The sequence below is a fragment of the Gossypium arboreum genome, chromosome 11 (genome assembly GCF_025698485.1).
Source record: "Gossypium arboreum isolate Shixiya-1 chromosome 11, ASM2569848v2, whole genome shotgun sequence".
Lineage (NCBI taxonomy): Eukaryota > Viridiplantae > Streptophyta > Magnoliopsida > Malvales > Malvaceae > Gossypium > Gossypium arboreum.
The window spans coordinates 118,019,335-118,025,995 of record NC_069080.1 but is presented as its reverse complement, the minus strand read 5'-3'; the positions used below and the strand labels follow the sequence as shown (position 1 = coordinate 118,025,995).

Here is a 6,661-nt window from a genome sequence, read left to right as displayed (position 1 = left end):
GCCTCTAGAAAGCCCAAGCTTAAGATAGAACCCGGAAATTTAGTTAATTTTTGTTCCATAAGAAAAAGGGGGTGAAATTATGAAATAGGACCTATGTGAAAATGTTTGAAAATGCTATAGGATAAATTGAAGTGGCCAAATAAATAGGAGTGCAAAATAGGAGGATTTGCATGACAAACCTCCCATTTTACATGAAGTGGCCAGCCATCATGTTGTTGTAGACAAAATGTACACTTGATATCCATAATTTATGGTACAAATTGATACAAATTGATAATAGGTTAGGTAAATGTTTCATGATAATAGGTTAGGTAAATGTTCCATGATAATAGGTTAGGTAAATGTTCCATGATAATGGGTTAGGTAAATGTTTCATGATAATGGGTTAGGTAAATGTTTCATGATAAGAATTTCATGTCTTTTGTATTAAAGAATTAAATGGATGAAATATGAAGTTTTATTAAAAGAAAAGGGTGAAAAGAACAAAGTTTTGTCCATCTTTGTTCATCATAGCTGAAAGTTAGAGAAGAGAAAGGAGAGGAGAAAGCTCTTGAGTATTCGGTCATTAGGAGGAGGAAAATTGAAGGTAAGTTCTTGGTACCTTGCTTCTATTTTGAGGTTCATGAGTTCTTCTTGATTCTACCTTAACTCTTGAAGAATACTTTGGTTTTAGTTGTGTTGTGAGCATTTAGTCATGAATTAAAATGAAGGAAATGGTTGTTGTTTCATGTTCTTTTGATGAAAAATGAAAGATAGGTGAAGTTGAGCCAAACAAATGAGCATGCATGTGCCTTAGATGTTAAAGGGAAAAATCAACTAACATGTTGTGCTTTAAAATGATGAAATGGAGATTATACTTAAGTAAAATCATAGATATGTGATGATTGATTGGTGATATACATGTTTAAATAACAAGCATGCAAGTTAGGTGTGAAAGAGTGATTTGGTAATAAATCTGCTTGGGACAGCAGCAGTAACGTGACTTTGGAAAATCACCATAAATTGTGGGAGAAGAATTAGAAGCTGAATAAATTATGTAATTAAAGATTATTGAGTCTAGTTTCAAATGGAATAAACTAGAACATATTTTGAATTCTGTAGAATGAGAAATTTGATTCGTAATGAAGAGTGGTCAGATTAGTCAAACAGTGAAACATGGGAAATTTTGAGAAAATTCTGGTATTGATTGGCTAAACAAAAAATTCTGAAAATTTTATGGATATAATATATATGAGTCTATTTTCAAGGAAAATTAATGGAACTTGATTTGGAGTTTCGTAGCTCCAGTTATAAATGATTTAGTGACTGTTGCTCAGGAAGACAGCTTGCAGTGAAATTATGATTATGTGGTAAACATTGACAAAAATTTGTTAATGAGTTGCTTATTGATTTCTTATAAGCTTACTATGATCTATAGGTGTGGTTGGCCGAATATTGTAAGGGGTTAATACGTAGTTTGTATTTGAATAGTTAGATTAACGTGTTAGTAATCCAATTGTAGGCGGTTCGTGTGTGGATCTCGTCAGCATATCGTCGCAAACAGGTGTGTAACTAACACCCTCTTTCTTAGTCTAGATCGGCAAAAGTCGAAAAGCCAAAATACCGAAAACCGTATTTTGTAGATTTTGAGTGTACTGAATGCTCGTGAGGTAAATCGATTAATGTTTTTGGTAAGCTGCAATGTTTGGACCGCAAAGTGCATGATTTACGTGCCCTCGATATTTTTAGGCTTAATGGGCTAAAATTGGAATGATGGGCCAACAGCCCAATTCGTAAGAACCCTCGATGACGTGATTACGTAGTACGTGAAAGGTAGGAATATGCATGAAAAACCCTAAAATAGATAAATTCTGAAATACCTTTAAAAGTGGAAAATTTACGTTTTACCCCTAGGAGATAAATTACCGAAATACCCCTAGGGTTAAATTGATTTAAATGCATGTTTGACTATTGTTATTTACTGCATGCCATGTTGTTATTATCTGATGCATGGGATTGGGATATTGACGGAGGAAGTACTGAAAGTGGCTTGTCCACGTCTTGGAGGCTTTGCCTCAATTTATCGATAATCGAGCAAAGCAAGGTCAGAATCGTGGAGTGTTAAATGGGTGGGTTGAACTATTCCCCACATAGAGTGTATGGCTGGTACGGGTGGAGTGTAGTGGTTGGTGGGTTGAGTAGTCTCCCCAAATGGGCTTGCATATGTTTATTGATGTTGCATGTATTTTGAAATGGGCCTATGGGCCATCATCATTATCTGAATAAGGGCTAAGGCCCGGTTTATTGTAATTTGAAAAGGGCTCTAGCCCAGTATCACTGTTACCTGAATGGGCTTAGGCCCAATGGGCTTGAGCTGACTTGGGCTTTGAATGGGTTTTCCTTACACACTGAGTTTTCCCCAAACTCACCCCTTTTATTTTCATCCACGCAGGAAATCCCCAACCATAGTGGGCTTGGAGCTGTGAAGGAATTCGGAGTGGCCACCCGTTCTGAAAGTTTGATTTTCTTCTAGTGAACTGGACATCCTTTTAATTACGTTTGTGGTTTTGGGCTTTTAAATGTAATAAGGCCGCTTATTTATTTTTAGTGGTTTTTAATATGTATTACTAAGATAGGTAATACTTATTTTAACTGTTGAAATTGGATAGCTTTAGGGCGCATTTTCAAAAACAACAGTTATTTCAAAATAACACGACAACAAGCAAAGCTTCCGCAATGAAAGTATTTTCCAAAATTAATCACTTTTCCTAAAAATGACTTAATCAAACCGGTTTCCTAGAAATATCCATGACGTTAAGGTGTGGCAATGGCGGTATGCATGTCTAGGATTGGATCCGAAGGGAGCTTGGTACTTAAGCAGTCCGATGGACTCACCACCTCTTTTCCGGTTTCCTACCTAGTGCACAGCTTCCATTCACTTTAACCCTTAATGAATTAATCTTTTGAACATCAAGTACGATTTTCTGGACTTAGAATGGAATTTTTTTTTAACGTTTTTGATGTGGCATGCCGGATCCGGCCATAACTTCTGGGCCGGGTTTAGGGTGCTACATTTAGTGGTATCAAAGCCTAGGTTGCAACAACTCGGCTGTGGAATGGGTTTACAAAAAAAAAAAAGAAAAGAGATTTTCAAAAAAAAAATTTATAAAGATTGCGAAAAACGCGATTTTCAAAATTTAGAACTTTAGAATGTGGCATTCCGAATCTCTGGCTCAAGTCTGTAAGTATTACTCTGAACTCTTCTGAATATTTTCTAAATTATCATTCATCTTGAAACCCTACTAGGATACTCTAGATAGGAGGATTTCAAACCATAGGAAAATCGATAAGAGATCAAATCGTAGCTAGACTTTGATTCTGCGAAAACAAACTTTGAATTACTGTCTGATTCATAAAACATCTGTAATAAACACTGGAATATTGAATTGATGAATAAAAATTCGTAATCAAGATAAATCGATATGAGTACAAGAGCTACTCGGGGAAGAAGCCGTGGTCGAGGCCGAGGTAGTACTCAAGCTGGATCTTCGTCTTCTGAATACATACCCACTGGAGTAGCACGACCACCACCGACGGATGAGAATGGGCCGTATGATAGAGCCGCCGAGGATAATTCCCTGTCACAGGCAATGCTTCGTGTTCTGGAAAGGGTTGCCGGAGCAAGTTCGGGCAACGAAATTCAGGGATCTATTTCGAATGACTTGGGACTAACGAACGGAGATCTTTAAGGCGTGTCGGTATAGCCCGAATGTGGCGGAATATTGGTTAGAGGCCACGTAAGCAATTATGGACGACTTGGACCGCTCCGAGGAGATTGTGAGTGGGGTATCTATACTAAGTCCCTTGGGTCACTTTCGGTTAGGGTAGACAAAGCAGATAGGAATGTACCCTTAGAAACTCAAGGTAAGATTTTCCCTGGAGATCTGATGGAGTTACCATTCGGAGAGTTTGATCTCATTTTGGGAATGAACTGGCTTGTTAAGCATAAAGTGACTCTGGATTGTGCTGCTAAACGAATGGTGTTAAGAACTACAAAGGATGAGGAAGTTATGGTGATAGGTGAGAGAAGGGACTATTTGTCCAATGTGGTGTCGGCATTAAGAGCCGAAAAATGGATTCAGAAAAGTTGTGAGGCCTAATTGGTATTTGTAAGTTAGTCGGAAGAGGAGGGACTGACAGTGGATAAGGTTAGGACCGTAAAGGAGTTCCAATATGTTTTTCCGGAGGAACTTCCAGGATTGCCTCCGAATCGAGAAGTTGAGTTTGGAATAGACTTGTTGCCTGGAATGGCGCCTGTATCTATCGCACCGTATAGGATGGCATCGAATGAGTTAGTAGAGTTAAATGCTCAAATTCAAGAGTTGTTGGATAGGGGCTTTATTAGGCCAAGCGTGTCTTCATGGGGAGCACCGGTGTAATTCGTGAAAAAGAAGGATGGTACGATACGGATGTGCATTGATTATCGCTAGTTGAACAAACTGACGATTAAAAATAAGTATCCACTGCCAAGGATTGACGATCTATTCGACCAGCTTAGAGGAGCTTCTGTATTTTCCAAGATCGACCTTCGATCTGGATATCATCAGTTAAGGGTCAAGGAGGCAGATATCTAAAAGAGGACATTCAGGACTCGGTATGGTCATTACGAGTTTCTGGTTATGCCATTTGGACTAACAAACGCTCCTGCAGCGTTTATGGATCTGATGAATCGTGTGTTCCAACAATTTTTGGATCAGTTCATAGTCGTCTTTATTAACGATATCCTGGTATATTCTGAAACTGAAACGAAACATGATGAGCATCTTCGTATAGTGCTGTAAGTATTAAGGGAGAAGGAACTCTTTGCGAAGTTCAGCAAGTGTGAATTTTGGTTGAGGGAGGTAACCTTCTTAGGACATGTGGTCTCTGCCGAAGGGATTAAGGTGGACCCTCGAAAGATTGAAGCAATTTTGGAGTGGAAGCCACCTAGGACGGTGTCGAAAATTCAAAGTTTCCTAGGGTTGGCAGGATACTACAGAAGGTTTGTGGAAGGTTTTTCTGTTATGGCAGCACCCCTGACTAAACTCATAAGGAAAGGAGTACCGTTTGTACGGACTAAGAAACAGCAGAAAGCTTTTGAGAAGTTGAAGAAAGTTCTGACTGAAGCACTTGTGTTAATTCAAATGAGTGCAGGAATGATTTTCTTGTTTACAGTGACGCATCACACGTGGGTTTGGGCTGCGTGTTAATGCAATAGGGTAAGGTGGTTGCATATGCATCACGATAGCTTAAGCCTTATGAGGGAAACTATTTGACTCATGATTTAGAGTTGGCAGCAGTGATATTTGCACTTAAGATTTGGAGACATTACTTGTACGGAGAAAGGTGTATTATATACACTGACCATAAGAGTCTTAAGTATTTGTTGACTCAGAAGGGGCTGAACCTTAGGCAAAAGAGATGGATTAAGTTGCTTAAAGATTATGACTGTTCGATCGAGTGTCACCCAAGCAAGGCTAATGTGGTAGCTGATGCTCTAAGTCGTAGAGCTGTATCTGATCTGAGAGCAATGTTTGCTCGTCTGAGTCTATATGATGATGGAAGTCTCATTGGTGAGTTGCAAGTGAGGCCAACTGGTGGATCGATTAAGGAAAAACAGTTGAATGATGAGTCTTTGGTCGCTCGTTTTCAACAAGTTAAGGAAGGGGAAACTTCTAAGTTTGGGAGCCAGAAGAGACGATGCAACAGCAATACCCTCATCTGTTTGGATTAGGTAAATTTCGAGGATGAAATTTCTTTAAGGAGGGTAGAGTTGTAACGCCCCAATTTTCGAGAATCCTGTGAATGTTGGCATAGGTTTAATTATGTTAGTGGACCTCTAGAAAGCCCAAGCTTAAGATAGAACCCGGCAATTTTAGTTAATTTTTGTTCCATAAGAAAAAGGGGGTGAAATTATGAAATAGGACCTATGTGAAAATGTTTGAAAATGCTATAGGCTAAATGGAAGTGGCCAAATAAATAGGAGTGCAAAATAGGAGGATTTGCATGACAAACCTCCCATTTTACATGAAGTGGCCAGCCATCATGTTGTTGTAGACAAAATGTACACTTGATATCCATAATTTATGGTACAAATTGATACAAATTGATAATAGGTTAGGTAAATGTTTCATGATAATAGGTTAGGTAAATGTTCCATGATAATAGGTTAGGTAAATGTTCCATGATAATGGGTTAGGTAAATGTTTCATGATAATGGGTTAGGTAAATGTTTCATGATAAGAATTTCATGTCTTTTGTATTAAAGAATTAAATGGATGAAATATGAAGTTTTATTAAAAGAAAAAGGGGTGAAAAGAACAAAGTTTTGTCCATCTTTGTTCATCATAGCTGAAAGTTAGAGAAGAGAAAGGAGAGGAGAAAGCTCTTGAGTATTCGGTCATTAGGAGGAGGAAAATTGAAGGTAAGTTCTTGGTACCTTGCTTCTATTTTGAGGTTCATGAGTTCTTCTTGATTCTACCTTAACTCTTGAAGAATACTTTGGTTTTTAGTTGTGTTGTGAGCATTTAGTCATGAATTAAAATGAAGGAAATGGTTGTTGTTTCATGTTCTTTTGATGAAAAATGAAAGATAGGTGAAGTTGAGCCAAACAAATGAGCATGCATGTGCCTTAGATGTTAAA

General features: G+C 38.2%; 1 long non-coding RNA gene across 1 annotated transcript; it reads left to right on the top strand.

Annotated features, from left to right (window-relative positions):
- Window positions 1–467: 467 nt before the first annotated feature.
- Window positions 468–2,721, top strand: LOC128283459 (uncharacterized). The gene is made up of 3 exons (XR_008273807.1): window positions 468–586; window positions 1,502–1,543; window positions 2,432–2,721. It is a non-coding gene; the product is annotated as an uncharacterized LOC128283459 (long non-coding RNA).
- Window positions 2,722–6,661: the final 3,940 nt, after the last annotated feature.